We start from the raw sequence: 18,290 nt of genomic DNA on the forward strand, positions 1-18,290 counted from the left end.
ATTAGAGTACCAGTTCAAAATAATGCTGTTTTTGTCGAGCCAAAGAAGATTTAAAGAGTCATTGTAATCATTTTAAGAAGATTTTTCTTTTGTTTGTTCACTTTGCCACATTCGAATAAAAAAAAAAAATCTAAAGTTTTTGATTCAACCAATTCAAAATGTATCTATTCGAACGGTTCAAATCTAAATAAATTGGTCAATTTGAAGAAAAGTTGAAAAAGACAAAACTAATTCCGAATATGAATCCCGGATCCCGAATACGAGTTGAACGAGTCGACCGAATTTAACGAAATTTAACGAAATTAAATAATAATAGATTAACAAAGCTAACAAAGTTATCAAAGCTAAAGAAAACAACATTTTTTCGTCATGCACATGTCTACTTTATACAGCCAAGTGATGAGGTCACGGCTAATTTAACAAGGTAACAAGGTAATATCTTGGTTTTTAGGACGTGGTGCAAACAAAGTGGAATTATATTCTTTTTGGCTATTGAGAAAAACAAGTTTTGGATAAAGTAGAGAGGGATTGGAACTTCTGTTGGTTTTTTATTGCTCTGTTTCCCCATTAGGGAGATTTATCCTCCTTATTTGTCCTGTTTTCTGTTTTCACCCAAAGTAAAAAAATCCCAATTTTTTTTAGTTGTCACCAGAACAGGAATAGAGGGGAAATCTTCTAAAGGAGACACTAGCTCTGGTGACAACCAGGCATTCCCTCACTTTGGAAGAATTTCCTCTTGCATCCTGTTGTGGTTATGGGACAGGAAGTGAGGGGAAATCTCCTAAACGGGACACAGAGGGCAAAAAAATGACAGGAGTTATAACCCTTCCCTACTCTATCCAAAAAAAAAAAAAATGGGATTTAGCTCATTTTAAACAGAATTTAGTGAATTTTCCTTTAAATGTCTACAGTACTTAAATTGTACACCCCCTATTCGTTAGAGTTTACCACTGAAAAGTACAGAACTGCTGGCAAAATTGTTTTCATGAAAAAAAAAAGAAAAAATTGTTTTCATGGAGTGCCAAAGCAATCTTACAAACAAACAAAAAAAAAAAAAAAAAATATATATATATATATATATATATATATATATATATATATATACACAGTATATATATATATATATATATATATATATATATATATATATATATATATAATACACAGTATATATATATATTTATTTATTAAATGCTTAAATCATCAGGTTAATTATCCATTATGAAAGATGCTCATATCACTGCATGCATTGCTGGAAGCTGGTTTGAGCCCAGTCCTCTATATTTCATGTACATTTAATGAGCAAAATGACAGGTACTCTTGATAGCTGCCATCCTGTATGCTCCTCTAGGTGGCAGTGTTCAGGCAAGGTGACTGATCCGAGCACTGCATCTAGGGAGGAACAGAGGAAGGTCACATGCACACAAATACCCCAAAGTACCGGGAACCAACAGACAAGCTAAGCAATAGGGGATTGACTTGCTATTGAGCAGGGCCCTCTAGTTCCTCCTGTATTGAACTGTATTGTAACTGTATTGGCTTCCCTCAAATTGTAAAGCGCTGAGCAAACTGTTGGCGCTATATAAATCCTGTATAATAATAATAATAATAATAAATTGAGAAGTAATGTAGTAGTGTGTGTGTGGGAAGGAAGGGGAGTTAATAACAGAACCCATCATGCACTAGTAGAAACCTTAGTCAGGCCAATATAGAGGTAAGCTGAAAGTTAAATACCCCTCTAAGAACTTCTACACTATATTACCAAAAGTATTGGGACGCCTGCCTTTACACCCACATGAACTTTAATGGCATCTCAGTCTTAGTCTGTAGGGTTCAATATTGAGTTGGCCCACCCTTTGCAGCTATAACAGCTTCAACTCTTCTAGGAAGGCTGTCCACAAGGTTTAGGAGTGTGTCTATGGGAATGTTTGACCATTCTTCCAGAAGCGCATTTGTGAGGTCAGACACTATTGTGGACGAGAAGGCCTGGCTCGCAGTCTCCGCACTAATTCATCCCAAAGGTGTTCTATCGGGTTGAAGTCAGGACTCTGTGCAGATCAGTCAAGTTCCTCCACCCCAAACTCATCCATGTCTTTATGGACCTTGCTTTGTGCACACATACCACATCTAAAATTCATACCTGAAAATCAAAAATGATGCATTTGCCATAACCCATAATGTAAACCCTAATACCTAATTCTTATCATTCATTTTAATCCTTAATCCAAAGGTGTCCAAACTAGTTTACTGTCCTTCAAAATTTAGTGGGGCCAGACTGTGCTCAGTGGAAGAAGAAAATGTTCTGGCATCATTGGTATTAGGGGGAGGAATAGTGTCCCATTATAGGTATCAATGAGGGGAACAGTGGCCCATCATTAATATCAATGGGAGTAATAGTGTCCCACAGTGTCAATGGAAGAATAGTGCCCCGTCATTGGTGTCAGTGGAAAAAATAGTGCTCCACAGATAGTGTCAGTGGGAATAATAGTGCCCCATCATTGGTGTTAGTGAGAGGAATAGTGTCCCATCATTGGTATCAATGGGAGGAATAGTGCCCCATCATTGGTGTCAGTGGGAGGAATAGTGCCACATCATTGGTGTCAGTGAGAGGAATAGTGTCCCATCATTGGTGTCAGTGGGAGGAATAGTGCCCCATCATTGGTATCAATGGAGGAATAGTGCCCCATCATTGGTGTCAGTGGGAGGAATAGTGCCCCATCATTGGTGTCAGTGGGAGGAATAGTGCCCCATCATTGGTGTCAGTGGAGGAATAGTGCCCCATCATTGGTGTCAGTGAGAGGAATAGTGTCCCATCATTGGTGTCAGTGGGAGGAATAGTGTCCCATCATTGGTATCAATGGGAGGAATAGTGCCCCATCATTGGTGTCAGTGGGAGGAATAGTGCCCCATCATTGGTGTCAGTGGGAAGAATAGTGCCCCATCATTGGTGTCAGTGGGAGGAATACCGTCCAATCATTGGTATCAATGGAAGGAATAGTACCTCATTATTGGTATCAATGGAAGGAATAGTGCCCCACAGGTAGTGTCAGTGGGAAGAATTGTGTCCCATTGTCGGTGTCAGTGACAGGAACTAGGCCCCACTGTTGCCGATGATGGAGGAAGAAAAAGACCCCAAGGGCCAGATAAAAGCAAGTAAAGGGCCGAAACTGCCCCCCCCCCCCCCGGCCACAGTTTGGAGACCACTGCCTTAATCTAAACCCTAACTCCAACCCTGACCCCAAACTCTGAACCCGATTCTCCATCCCCAAGAATAACCTTACAACCCTCATAAATCTCACACGGAAAATTATTTTAATGGCAAAACTTTCTAATGCCAAAACAAACCTATGCTGTTATACATCAGCAACAAAAATGTTGGCACTGTCATATTACAGACCAAGAAATCAATGGCAAAAACCCAAAAAGAGAAACATTGGTGCCAAACACAACTGATTCAACCTCCGACAACACAAACATTTGGAATTGGATACGAGGCTCCTAGGAAAACATTTACATATTGCAGAGATATAGAACTGCATCATGCTAATCATTATCTATTTATTCACATGAATTAAAAAAAAAAAGACCTTAGTGAAATTTTACCCAAATTGAGTTAAAATATTCATATAAACAGTGCAGAAACAAAATTGTTCTATTAAAGTTCTCTGCACCAACAGCTGAGATTGTTTTGCATTTATTCATAACTAGTGGTCATCTATGGGCAGATCTTTCAAGAAAGGTTGGTGAGAGGTCTGGAGGAAAAAGCATGGGAAAATCTCCTCTCTCCTTTGGTTAACTATATGGCCTAAACATTACAACCAATGGTCAAGACTCTTGCTTGGCTTTCAAATACGTGGCCATATGTGCTCAACTGTTGTACTGACCTTTAGCTATAATGCTCAACGAAGGTCCTGCATTTTAAACAGAAACAATGGAAAACTATGATTTGGCAGACTGTGGCAATAAATTACTGTGGCCAAAAGGTTGTAGAGACCTGACCAATAAATTACCATGGCCAAAAGGTTGTGGAGACCTGACCAATAAATTACCATGGCCAAAAAGTTGTGGAGACCTGACCAATAAATTACTGTGGCTAAAAGGTTGTGGAGAACTGACCAATAAATGACTGTGGCCAAAAGGTTGTGGAGACCTGACCCAATAAATTACTGTGGCCAAAAGGTTGTAGAGACCTGACCAATAAATTACAATGGCCAAAAGGTTGTAGAGACCTGGCCAATAAATTACCATGGCCAAAAGGTTGTGGAGACCTGACCAATAAATTACTGTGAAAAGACAAGAACTCACTGCTCAAGGTGGTGTGATTGCCTGATGACTCACACCGGTGCATGCCCCGGCTCGCCTCCATGAAAACTTGATAAAGGAAAAGGAATTGGTAGCACTCCAGGTTGAGTCAAAATCCAGATTTATTGACTGGACATCCAAATATGACAATCGTGACAAGGTAGACGCGTTTCACACACTGACTGTGTGCTTAATCATTAGTGATTAAGCACACAGTCCGTGTGTGAAACGCGTCTACCTTGTCACGATTGTCATATTTGGATGTCCAGTCAATAAATCTGGATTTTGACTCAACCTGGAGTGCTGCCAATTCCTTTTCCTTTAATAAATTACCATGGCCAAAAGGTTGTGGAGACCTGACCAATAAATTACCATGGCCAAAAGGTTGTGGAGACCTGACCAATAAATTACCATGGCCAAAAGGTTGTGGAGACCTGACCAATAAATTACTGTGGCCGAAAGGTTGTGGAGACCTGACCCAATAAATTGCTATGGCCAAAAAATTCTGGAGACCTGACCATCATGCTTTTATGAGCTTGTTGGACATCCCATTCCAAAGCTACGGTTATTAAAAATCCCTTTCTTGCTATAACAGCTCCACTCTTCTAGGAAGACTTTCCCCAAGATTTTGGAGTGTGTCTGTGGGAATGTGTGCCCATTCTGCCAAAAGAACATTTGGAAGGTTAGGTACGGATGATGGGCGAGATGACCTGGATTGCAATCTGAATTCCAATTTATTTCAAAAGTGTTCAGTAAGGTGGAGGTTCCTTTTATTTTGCATAGAGCAGATACATATAACTCATAATACAAAATGCTAATGTTATTTCTTCCTGATAATGTATGGGAAAACAGGAACCAAAATCCAGGATCACCGAACTCATCAAACCATGTCTTTAACCAAGACCTGGCTCATTCTAATTCATCCCAATGGCATTCAGTAGGGTTGAGGTCATGGCTCTCTGCGGGCCACTAGAGTTCCTCCACACCAAACTCATCAAACCATGTCTTTATAGAGATGTTGTCCGAGAAGACCTGGCTCATTCTAATTCATCCCAATGGCATTCAGTAGGGTTGAGGTCATGGCTCTCTGCAGGCCACTTGAGTTCCTCCACACCAAACTCATCAAACCATGTCTTTATGGATCTGGCTTTGTACACAGGACCACAGTCGTGCTGGAACAAAAAAAAGGGCCTTCAGCAACTATTTCCACAGGTTGGAACAGTAACCTTCACTAGCACTGCCAGAGCTCAATCATTTGGAGGGAAAACCACATACTTTTGGCCATATAGGTAGATGTGATAAACAAGTGTCTACAAAGGTGTGGCTATATGTTGTAAAATTATTTCACTTGCCAGAGAAGGTGCTTAGGGCTAATGATGCTTCATTATTACGATTACATCGAAATGACTCTACCAGTATAATTTAGTACATGATCAGTGCTTTAAGTGGGCCGGTATGCACTGGTACTCAGTACCGCCACTTCCAAATATGGCTCTTGAGCATACCGCCACCTCTCAGTGCGCCTTAGCGTACCAGTACACTCATTTTGGACATCTGCGCCCTCAATTGCCCCCCCCCCCCCCCAAGAATATTTCCCACTCCAGAGCCAGACCAGTCACCACCAGTGAGTCCCCCTGCTTCGGAGTCCCAGCCCAGGCCAGGGGGGGGTGCTCTGTGGGGACCCTGATGTGGGGTGGGGGGGCGACAAAATTTATAGGCTATAATAGAGTACCGGCACCTCTTTTGGTCCACTTAAAGCACTGTACATGATGATGTATTTATTTGACCTTACATACCTTTGACCACTCTTATTCTCCTCCTTCAGGTTGCTTAAGGATATCCGAGTATGCAGGTAAGGGTCTTCTCTCCAGCCTGTGATGACAGCATGTCCCTCTGTCCCTGAGACCCTTAACCTGTGAGGAAAAAAATGTCACAGGTGAGGTTCTGAGGAGCCGAGTGGCCCGTATTCACTACAGCATTGGACAAAGAATTAAAACCACCGCTGATCAGCAATAGGAACTGCACAATGAAAAATCGGTGGATTACCTTTTCCTGTTTGGATTAGCTAATATTATGCAGCAGTCTCGTAATCATTTTATTCTCCAATGTCTTATATCTGGGTAAACCTCCACTTTTACATTCCTGAAAAAAAATCATAGTTCAAATCCTGGGACCCATAGTTCAAAGTTCTAGGACCTCATTTTCTTTATTTGTTAAAATACAGCAAAAATTAGGTATGAAAATGTTGAGGAAAATGCTGAAAAACGAGCTTGTAATGCCATCATTCTTAGCCGCTGGTCATGTGAGCAACGGAGTTTTAAAGCGGTTGTATACCCCGCTTGGTGATTTTTACCTACAGGTATGCCTATAATAATGCCTACCTGTAGGTAAAATGAATATCTCCTAAACCTGCACGGTTTAGGAGATAGTCACCCTTCACGCAACCGCTGACATCGGCGTATGCGCTCTGAAAGTCCAGCGTATCATGCCGGAACTTCAGAGCTCCTTGCCTGAACAAAAGGCTTCATCGCGGTTCCAGCGACGGAGCCCCCAAACCCGGAAGAGACGCCGAGGAAACATGTCAGCTCCCTCATCGGTGACCTCATAATGTGATAGTATACAATGCATGCTAGCACATTATGCTATTGTCTTGCAGGTTTTTTTTATTTATTTGTTTTTTCGGCGGTTTACTACCGCTTTAAGGCTCGGTTCACACTGATGCGATGCGGGAAGGCTGCGAATTCGCAGCCTGTTCCCGCATCGCACACGCACCCCCGGCAGTTCACACTGCCATATGCGATCCGCTGGGGGTGTCAATGTAATCTTAACGACACCCCCAGTTTGATCGCATATCGCAGTGCGATCGTGCAGTTCGCACAGGATCGGATCGCGCAAGTGTGAACCGCTGTGCGATCCGATCCTGATGCGGCAGCAAAAATGCCTCCTGTGCGTGTTTGCTGCGGGTGCGATGCGAATTTAGCCATACAAATTGTATGGCTAAACTCGCACCGCACAGCTGATCGCATGTCATGTCGGAGCAGTGCGCTCCGACATGACATGCGAACCCCGCACACGCAGTAGTGTGAACCGGGGCTAAAAGCCGATCTTCAGATTGGCTAGCTCTAATTTCAGTCCCCTTAGCTAGAAACCACATTACCAATGCCTCACCACTGGTTTAGCAACCTGCTGCTAAAGAAAGCCTGAACTCTAGTTATTACAGGCCAAGTTGTTTTTTTGCCACCGTTTTCATATTTTTTATATAGATTTTTATTTAATTATAAAATAAATCTGCAGCTTGAGCAGAGGGCTGCTTTAAGGGTTAGTCCACTCAAAAGAGAAGTTTTTATTTTATTAATATTTTAATGATTTATATATTTTTAACATTTTATTTTTAATATGTTTTATTATGATTTATTGCAGTTTCATTTTTATTATTTAAAATTTTTATTTTTAATATTTTTTTTGCATTTTTTTTTACATTTTATGTATTTATTAGGTGGAGCCCGGCAGGGAGTATTTGCTGTTGGAGTATCCTACTCTGTCACTTTGCCAGTTTTGGCTGTTTCCATTCACCTTTGTGTATTTCAGCTCCCCCGGTTATATTCTCCATAATATAAAACACTTAAGAGAATTAAAACAGGGAGAGTAGAAGATTCTCATCATGGCCACAGCAGCTGTGGAGACCCAGAAACGCGGCACAGAGATCTCACCAATAAAGTCCCCAAAAAATAAATGAAACTGACAGGTGGTCTAACGCTCCAGAATATACCAAAAGAATGAAATATCATGTTTAATCACCTACTGCAGTTCTTTGTCTATATGGCTCCATGGATTTGTCCTGCTCTGATCAATTTCACAGATCAATAACACACATAGCATATAATCACAGTTTAATGGGTAAGGTTGCTTGATGAGGATGCATTAATGGGACAATAATCAATCAATTGAAATAATAAATTATACTCTTAAGAACTTCTTGGGTACCCAGACGCCATGTTGCCAACCCAGGAGACTTGCATGGTCCAACCTTCAAAATTATATCTCTAGATCATGAAGAAAAATTCTTGAGGACCCAGATGCCATGTTGCCAACCCAGGAGACTTGCATGGCCCATCCTTCAAAACGATATCTCTAGATCACAAAGGACTTTTTGAGGACCCAGATGCCACGTCTCAAGGTTGCCTACCCAGGAGACCTGTGTAGTCCATCCTTTATAACTATACCTCTAGATTAGGGGTCTCCAAACTTTCTAAACTAAGGCCCAGTTTATTCTCCTTCAAACTTTCGGGAGGTCTGACTGTGGCCAGCGGGAGTGGAACTTTTCCTGGCATCAGTGGGAGTAAACATCGCTCCATCATTGGTATCACAGGGAGGAATAGTGCCTCATTGTTGATGTCAGTTGGCAAAATAGTGTCTTGTATCAATGAGAGATATAGTGCCCCAAAAAAGACAAGCAAAGGGCTTCATCCAGCCTTGGGCTGCATTTTGGAGATAACTGCACAGTATTCTTAGGAATTTCTTGAGGACCCGGATGCCACGTCTCAATGTTGCCTACCCAGGAGACTTCCAGGGTCTGTCCTTTAAAACTATACCTCTAGATCCTTAAGAAATTCTTGAAGACTCGGATACCATGTTTTAGTATTGCCTACCCAAGAGACCTGCATGGTCTGTCTTTTTTTTTTTAACACTTTTTATTAACGAATGTGCATTACATGGCCTGTCCTTTAAAACTATACCTCTAGGTCCTTAGGAAATTCTTGAGGACTTGGACACCATGTTTCAATGTTGCCTACCCAGGAGACTTGCATGGACTGTCCTTTTAGATCATTCCTCTAGCTCCTTAGCAAATTCCTAAGAACCCGGATGGCATGTCGCAATGTTGCCTACCCTGGAAACTTGCATGGTCCGATGTTTAATACGATACCTCTAGATCCTTAAGAAATTCTTGAGGACTCAGACACCATGTCTCCGGTATCTGGGTCCTCAAGCGTTTGCAAGGTCCATCCTTTAAAACTATAATTCTAGTTTCCTAGACCTCTTACAGCCCCCACCCAACATCCATATAACCCCCCTACTGAAATTATCTACTATCATGCAATCAAATGGATGCATTCTTCACTCACCTATTATCCGTTATACCTCTAGCTCCTTAAGAAATTCTTGAGGACCCGGATGCCATGTCTCAATGTTGCCTACCCTGGAGTCTTGCATGGTCCATTCTTTAAAACGATACCTCTAGATCCATAAGAAATTTTTGAGGACCCGGATGCTATGTCTCAATGTTGCCTACCCTGGAGTCTTGCATGGTCCATCTTTTAAAACTATAATTCAAGTTTCTTAGACCCCCTACCGCCCCCACCCAACATTCATATAATCCCCCTACTGAAATTATCTACTATCGTGCCATCAAATGGATACTTTTTTCACTCACCTATTCTCTGTTATGAATGCAGTCAGATGTATGGTTAACTTTGTTCATTTTCTTGCATTTTATTGGCCTTAGAAAGACAAGTGGAAATGCTATACAGAATTTTTTTTTTTATTTTAATTATTGGTGCTTCTTCAATAAAGTATATATAAAATAAAACCGTGTCATTCAATGAGTGCTGGTGTGTGTGTGTTTTTTTTTTTTTTTTTTTTACTCTCCTCTCTCTTCTGTTGTAAGGAAAATTCATTGAGGAGTATTAAAAAATAGAAAAATATAATAAAATGTAAAAAAAGAAATAGGCAATTGGCTCAATTCACTATGCTATTCTTCCTCAACCCTTTTAAAATGGGGAAACCCGTGATACAAATTTCAAGTCTCAGGGACCCCTGCTAATAATCATTATATCTACAGCTTAGGGTACCTTAGCGTGAACAGTAAGCTGAAATATAGGTATAAATAAAACAATGATGTGGTTTGGTTATGGTATTTGACACCCAGGGCTGCTCTGTACAACAAAATTATCTTTAGTAGAAGTAATTTCCAGAAAACACAGACAGAAAAATATAGTATAGAAATTCCCCTTATATTGGTGGACAGTGGAGGAAGGATCCCTTTACATTAAACTGTGGGAGAAGGATTCCCTTAGATTAGTGGATGATTGTAGTAGGATCCCCTTGGATTAGTGGACAGTAGGAGAAGGATCTCCTTACATTGGTGGACAGTGGAGAAGGACCCCCTTACATTGGTGGACAGTGGAGGAAGGAACCCCTTAGATTAGTGGACAGTGGGAGAAGGATCCCCTGAGATTAGTGGACAGTAGGAGAAGGATCTCTTTACACTAGTAGACAGTAGGAGAAGGAATCTCCTTACATTAGTGGACAGTGGGAGAAGGGTCTCCTTACATTAGTGCAGGGGTGGGGAACCTACGGCCCGAGGGCCGTATGCGGCCCGCAAAGTCATCTGGTCCGGCCCCCCATGCAGCTGAGTCTTTGTCTCAGCTGATCTGTCAGAACGGAGCCGATGCTTTCTGTATAGTTCAGGCTCCGTTCTGACAGCCTGAGTGAGTCACAGGCGGAGTGATATCAAATGCACTCAGCCTTTGACCAATACAGGAAACATCGCCTCTTCCTCCAGCGCAGCGCCGCTGCACGCTACACTTCTCCTAGCCAGCATTTCCCGCCAGCAGCACACACAGCAGTACCAGCCAGAGCCAGCTGTACCCACCAGCAGTACCAGCCAGCTGTAGCCCCCAGCAGTACCAGCCAGCTGTACCCACCAGCAGTACCAGCCAGCTGTAGCCCCCAGCAGTACCAACCAGCTATACCCACCAGCAGTACCCATCAGCAGTTCTTTTCAAAACTTACCACCACAAAGAGTCGACTGCACTCCAGACTGACCGACACAAACCTGGAAAACCAGTTGCGAGTAGCAACATCATCGATACCAGCTAACATCACACACCTCACCAAACAGAAGCAGTTGCAGCCATCACATTAGGGGTGATTTAATTAAATGTTTGACCAAATATAACAGGCACATTTTTAAGTTGATAATTTTGTACGGCCCCCGAAGGATTTTATAAATACCCAAATGGCCCTTGGCAGAAAAAAGGTTCCCCACCCCTGCATTAGTGGATAGTGGGAGAAGGATCCTCTTACATTGGTGGACAGTGGGAGCAGGATCCCCTTTAATTAGTGGACAGTGAAGAAGGACCCCCTTACATTAGTATACAGAGGGAGAAGGATCCCCTTGGATTAGTGGACAGTAAGAGAAGGATACCCTTAGATTACTGGATAATAGGAGAAGGATCAGATCTCCTTACGCTAGTGGACAGAATAAGAAGGATCTCCTTACATTAGTGTACTGTGGGAGAAGGATCTCCTGACAGTGGAGAAGGAGCCCCTTACATTAATGGACGGTGGTAGAAAGATTCCCTTAGAATAGGGGACATATGAGAAGGATCCCCTTAGATTAGTGAACAAAAGTAGGAGAAGGATCCCCTTACATCGGTGGCTAGTGGAGAAGGATCCCCTTAAATTAGTGGACAGTGGAGAAGGACCGCCTTACATTGGTGGACATTGGGAGAAGGATCTCCTTAGATCAGTGGACAGTGAGAGAAGAATCCCCTTAGATTAGTGGACAGTAGAAAAAGGATCCCCTTAGATTAGTGGATAGGAGGAGAAGGATCTCCTTACATTGGTGGACAGTGGGAGAAGGATCTCCTTACATTGGTGGACAGTGGGAGAAGGATCTCCTTACATTGGTGGACAGTGGGAGAAGGATCTTCTTTCATTAGTGGACAGTGGGAGAAGGATCTCCTTTCATTAGTGGACAGTGGGAGAAGGATCTCCTTTCATTAGTGGACAGTGGAAGAAGGATTTACTTACATTGGTGGACAGTGGAGAAGGATCCCCTTAAATTAGTGGACAGTAGGAGAAGGACCCTCTTAGGTTAGTGGACAGTAAGAGAAGGATCCCCTTAGATTAGTGGACAGTAGGAGGAGGATCTCCTTACACTAGTAGACAGAAGAAGGATCTCCTTACATTAGTGTACAGTGGGAGAAGGATCTTCTGACATTAGTGGGCAGTGGGAGAAGGACCCTCTTACATTAGTGGACAAGTGGAGAAAGATTCACTTAGAATAGGGGACAGAGAAGAAGCATCCCCTTAGATTAGTGGACAGCAGGAGAAGGATCCCCTTACATTGGTGGACAGTGGGAGAAGGATCCCCTTAGATTAGTGGACAGTAGAAGGATCCCCTTAGATTAGTGTACAGTAGAAGGATCCCCTTAGATTAGTGGACAGTAGGAGAAGGATCTCCTTACACTAGTGGACAGTAAGTGAAGGGTCTCCTTACATTACTGGACAGTGGAAGAAGGGGTCTTTACTTTGGTGGACAATGGGAGAAGGATCTCCTTACATTGGTCGACAGTGGGAGAAGGATCTCCTTACATTGGTGGACAGTGGGAGAAGAATCTCCTTACATTGTTGGACAGTGGAGAAGGATCCCCCTTAGATTATTGGACAGTGAGACAAGGATCTCCTTACACTAGTGGACAATAGGAGAAGGATCTCCTTACATTAGTGGACAGTGGAGAAGGATCCACCTGTGATGTATTTCAGTTTTCTTGCAAACCTGGCCTGTTAGTGTGCCCTGAGGACCGGAGTTGAGAAACACTGAGTTACATCATCATCATCAGGTACATCATCAGGGATCATCATCAGTTACATCATCATGGATCATCATCAGTTACATCATCAGGGATCATCATCAGTTACATCATCATCAGTTACATCATCAGGGATCATCATCAGTTACATCATCAGGGATCATCATCAGTTACATCATCATCAGGTACATCATCGGGGATCATCATCATCATCATCAGGTACATCATCAGGGATCATCATCAGTTACATCATCAGGGATCATCATCAGTTACATCATCAGGGATCATCATCAGTTACATCATCATCAGTTACATCATCAGGGATCATCATCAGTTACATCATCAGGGATCATCATCAGTTACATCATCATCAGGTACATCATCAGGGATCATCATCAGTTACATCATCATCAGTTACATCATCATCAGGGATCATCATCAGTTACATCATCATCAGGTACATCATCAGTTACATCATCAGCCCGATGGCCGAAGAGGAAAGATGTTGAACCCATAAGAAGCGCTCAGAGTGGGAAGGTCAGCACTGAAATGTTGGGGCTTATTCAGCAATCCGTTGTAGCGTGTTATCATGCATTAGGTTAGGGCAGCCTATTCATTGTGAATGACCCCCAACGCACCACAATATTCTAAAAAACTCTACATGACCCTTTTTTTTTTTTTTTTACAACACAAAGTACAGTAAGGCCCCGTTCACATATATAAAAATGGCGGCGGTTTTACCCTGCCCCGCCCACCTAGACTGTAAAACAACAGCTAGACCGGGCTGTACACACAATCGCCGCAGGCGATTCTCATGTGATTTTGCGTGTCACATAGGGCCAGCCGATTCACTTGAATAGACCGCCCTATGTGAGCTCCTGCTCCTTTTCAAGTGACAAGCTTCACATGATTTTTTAAAAGCGTGGTTTGCTGCGATCGTCGCCTGATCCTGTTGTGCGATATTTGCAGGCAGAATCACACTGCGTTGGGGGTGCCATTAAAGGATAATAGCACCCAAATGCACGTCGCGTGATTTGGAATTGCGGGCAAAATCGCCGCGATTCCAAATCGTAAAGTGTGCACCGAGCCTTAGGGCTCTTTCTCACCCATCATGGAGTGTGGTGCCCTCTAAAGAACAATCTGTGTGGGGGTCGCTTTTCAGGGGCATTGGACAGGCAGCAAGGAGGCGTAATATTGCCTTCTCCTCCTCACCACCTGATTAACCCCTATAATGCCTCACTACCGCCCCACAATTGCCTGTGTTGCATGCGGTTGCAGAGTGGTCCCATTCATCTCAATGGGTGGGTTTGCAGGCGTTGGCGCCCGCGGTATGTGTACAACCCCCTCGGGAAGCCGGAGGGTGGGGGGCAGTAAAACCTAGGCTCAGCCGTCTGTTTTTTTGTGATCCTGAGCCTCATAGATTGAAAGATAAATCCAATGAATGAAAGGGGCAGGCCAGGGACAGTAGGGCTAGGGAGGAAAGGGCTAGTTGGGGTGCTCCCGCTAGGCACTGTACTATGGACAACCATACAGATCACACACACTGCTTCCTCCAATCATTGAACAGGAATTTGGGCAACCAAACTTGGCTGTTAGCTCCTTCGCTCTCCTGTGATTGGAGGTCGCACATCATGTGACCACTATAAGCGCTCTCTTGGCCCCTTAGCAGCACTGACTGGATGCTCCCCCCCGGGACCGTCCAATACTTCACCTTATAATTAATAGCGGGCCCTGGATGAACAGATCCTCCATTGCCTCAGCAGGGGGCGCCCTCACAGAACATGGCGCCCAGTCATTGTGCCCCCCAGCAGTCTCACTCCTCCTGCCTCCTCTTCCTCTGTACTTTTCTCCTATGCTGGGGCCTCCACCATGGCTGCTACTACTGCATGGCCTCCACACAGGAGCTACAAGGCCTCTGCCAATACCTCCAAAACGCCAGCAAGATGGAGGATCTGAAAAAGTGCCAGGAGGAGCTCAACAGAGGGTTCCAGCCCCTGAACAACAGCACCATACGTACGCTGGCATCCTTCACCATCGTCTATCAGCTGTCCTGTATAGGGAGTCTCTCTTCAAAACATGGAGGCGTTGCCCATAGCAACCGACCAGAGAGTGTTTACTAACATAAGAGCTGAAATATGATTGGTTGCTATGGCTTCAGTCTTTTTTTCCTTGTGGTTGTTTACAAAACATGGAGGCGTTGCCCATAGCAACCAGCCAGATATTGTTTGCTAACATAAGAGCTGGTAAATGACCGGTTGCTATGGCTACACTCTTTTTTCCCTGTGCTTTTTATGAAACATGGAGGCGTTGCCCATAGCAACAAATTGGATATTGTTTACTAACAGCTGAAATCTGATTGGTTGCTATGGCTACGCTCACGCTTTTTTCTCTGTACTGTTTACAAAAGATGTAGGCGTTGCCCTTAGCAACTAATTAGATAGTGTTTACAAACAGCTGAAATCCTATTGGTTGCTATGGCTACGCTCAGTCTTTTTTCCCTGTAGGCGTTGCCCTTAGCAACCAATCAGATATTGTTTACTAAAAGCTGAAATCTGATTGGTTGCTATGTCTACGCTCAGGCTTTTTTCTCTGCACTGTTTACAAAACATGGAGGCGCTGCCCTTAGCAACTAATTAGATATTGTTTACAAACAGCTGAAATCCTATTGGTTGCTCTGGCTACGCTCATGCTTTTTTCTCTGTACTGTTTATAAAAGATGGAGGCGTTGCCCTTAGCAACCAATCAGATATTGTTCACTAACAGAAGAGCTGAAATCTGATTGGTTGCTATGGCTACACTCAGTCTTTTTTCCTTGTGGTTGTTTACAAAACATGGTGGCGTTGTCCATAGCAACCAGTCAGATATTGTTTACTAACATAAAGAGCTGAAATCTGATTGGTTACTATGGCTACACTCAGTCTTTTTTATTCCCTGTGCTATTTACGAAACATGGAGGCTTTGCCGTTAGCAACCAATTAGATATTGTTTACTAACAGCTGAAATCTGATTGGTTGCTATGGCTATGCTCAGTCTTTTTCCCTGTAGTTTTTACGAGACATGGAGGCGTTGCCCTTAGCAACCAATCAGATATTGTTCGCTAACAGAAGAGCTGAAATCTGATTGGTTCCTCTCAGTCTTTTTTTCCTGTGCTGTTTACGAAACATGGAGGCGTTGCCCTTAGCAACCAATTAGATATTGTTTACTAACAGCTGAAATCTGATTGGTTGCTATGGCTATGCTCAGTCTTTTTTCCCTGTAGTGTTTACAAAACATGCAGGCGTTGCCCTTAGCAACCAATCAGATATTGTTTACTAACATAAGAGTTGAAATCTGATTGGTTGCTATGGCTACGCTCACGCTTTTTTCCCTGTAGTGTTTATAAAATGTGAACCTTATGTAATTGGTTCTGTAATTGGCGCAAAGCATCAGAAGCATCCCCATCCACTACGCTTAGACGTGCGGTTTGGCCGCGCAGTGGATGGGGATTCTTCTGATGCTTCGCGCCGCGTCAAAAACTGTCTGATATGTTGCAATTAGTGGGCAGCTGAGCCTGCTGCGCCATTTACACAAACGGGTAAACACCGCAAATGCCTGCAACGCATGCAGTTATGGCGCATTTGTTCAGAAAAAAACGAGGTAAAACAAGTGGTGAGGTCACATCACCCCCCTCACTGCTTACCAATCGCCTCTGAAAAGTGATCCATACGTGGATCTCTCTTCAGAGGAGCGGCGGGTTTAAACACACATCTAAATCTAGCCTAAGAGCCAGAGCCTCTGCCAGGTTTTTATCTCTCTCTGTGTCCTCACTAGGGAGATTCACGGTTGTCACTGGGACAGGAAGTGATGGGAAATAGTCATAGGAACAGGATGTGAGGGGAAATCTTCCAATGGGGACACCTGTCCTGGTGACAACTTTACCCAAACTTAGGAGGGATCTCTTTTTACTTCCTGCTGTGTCACTGGGGCAGAATGTGATGGAAAATTCAAATGTTTGAGTTGTCACAAGAACAGGACGTGAGGGGAAATCTTCCAACGGGGACACCTGTTCGTGGGACAACTTTACCCCCGTTTTGGAGAGATTTCCCTTTACTTCCTGCTGTGTCTCAGAGACGGGAAATGAGGAGAAATCTCCCAAACAGGACAAAAAAAAGATAAAAGAAAAACGATTTGGGGTGGAATCCCCCTTTCTAATAATCCTGCAACTGTTGTCACCAAGACAGGAAGTGTTAGAAAATACAAGTACTTCCATTGGGGACACCTGTTCCGGTGACAACTGTACCCAAACTTAGGAGGGATCTCCTCTTACTTCCTGCTGTGTCACTGGGACAGAATGTGATGGAAAATTCAAATGTATGAGTTTTCACAAGAACAGGACGTGAGGGGAAATCTTCCAATGGGGACACCTGTTCTGGTTACAACTTTACCCCCGTTTTGGAGAGATTTCCCTTTACTTCCTGCTCTGTCTCAGCGACAGGAAATGAGGAGAAATCTCCCAAACAGGACACAAAAAAGATTAAAGAAAAATGTTTTTTTTGGGTGGAATCCCCCTTCTAATAATCCTGCAACTGTTGTCACTGAGACAGGAAGTGTTGGAAAATACAAATACTTCCATTGGGGACACCTGTTCTGGTGACAACTGTACCCAAAACTTAGCAGGATCTCCTCTCAGTTCCTGCTGTGCTAATTGGACAGAAAGGTGATGGAAAATTCAAATGTTTGAGTTGTCACAAGAACAGGACGTGAGGGGAAATCTTCCAACGGGGACACCTGTTCTGGTGACAACTTTACACCCCGTTTCGGAGAGATTTCCCTTTAATTCCCGCTGTGTCTCAGAGACAGGAAATGAGGTTAAATCTCCCAAACAGGACACAAAAAAAGATAAAAGAAAAACATTTTTGGGTGGAATCCCCCTTTCTAATAATCCTGCAACTGTTGTCACCGAGACAGGAAGTGTTGGGAAATCTAAATACTTCCATTGGGGACACCGGTTCTGTTGCATGACTAACGTCCGTCTTTCTTTCCACCGCAGCCTATGCGCAGCTAAGCAAGATAAAGACCTATCTACAAACATTCGATAAGGAAGTCAGACGGATCGATGTGCTGCGTAAGTTTCATCTCTCCAATCTTCTCATTATGTGGAATTCTGGGTAATGGAAGATTTATTAAGATCAGGAAAAGGATGATTTTTGTATTGGCTTCTTGTTGGCCAATCACATCTGTGCCTTGTGTTGCACTAAAACAAGCTAGTTTTGGCGTGGGTATGCGCCTTTTCCTGCGACTGTACGCACAGAGCGCCGTGCATTACGTACAACGGTGCGGATTCAGCCCATGGGCTTCTTCAGACCGCCACCTAGTGATGATGTGCAGTAGTGCACATCAGAATGCAGCTGT

The 18,290-nt window shown here is 43.3% G+C and overlaps 1 long non-coding RNA gene across 2 annotated transcripts in view; it reads left to right on the forward strand.

Annotated features, from left to right (window-relative positions):
- LOC309568186 overlaps positions 1 to 18,005 on the forward strand; it is a 59,942-nt gene extending 41,937 nt beyond the window's left edge. Inside the window, exon 3 of one of the 2 annotated variants that reach the window (XR_014226010.1) lies at positions 17,929 to 18,005. This is a non-coding gene — a long non-coding RNA (uncharacterized lncRNA). Of the gene's footprint in view, positions 1 to 6,127; positions 6,156 to 17,928 lie in introns of those variants that run through there. The other variant, XR_014226011.1, reaches the window with a different exon arrangement.
- Positions 18,006 to 18,290: the final 285 nt, after the last annotated feature.

This window comes from Pelophylax lessonae (genome assembly GCF_965119305.1).
Source record: "Pelophylax lessonae genome assembly, chromosome: 12".
NCBI lineage: Eukaryota > Metazoa > Chordata > Amphibia > Anura > Ranidae > Pelophylax > Pelophylax lessonae.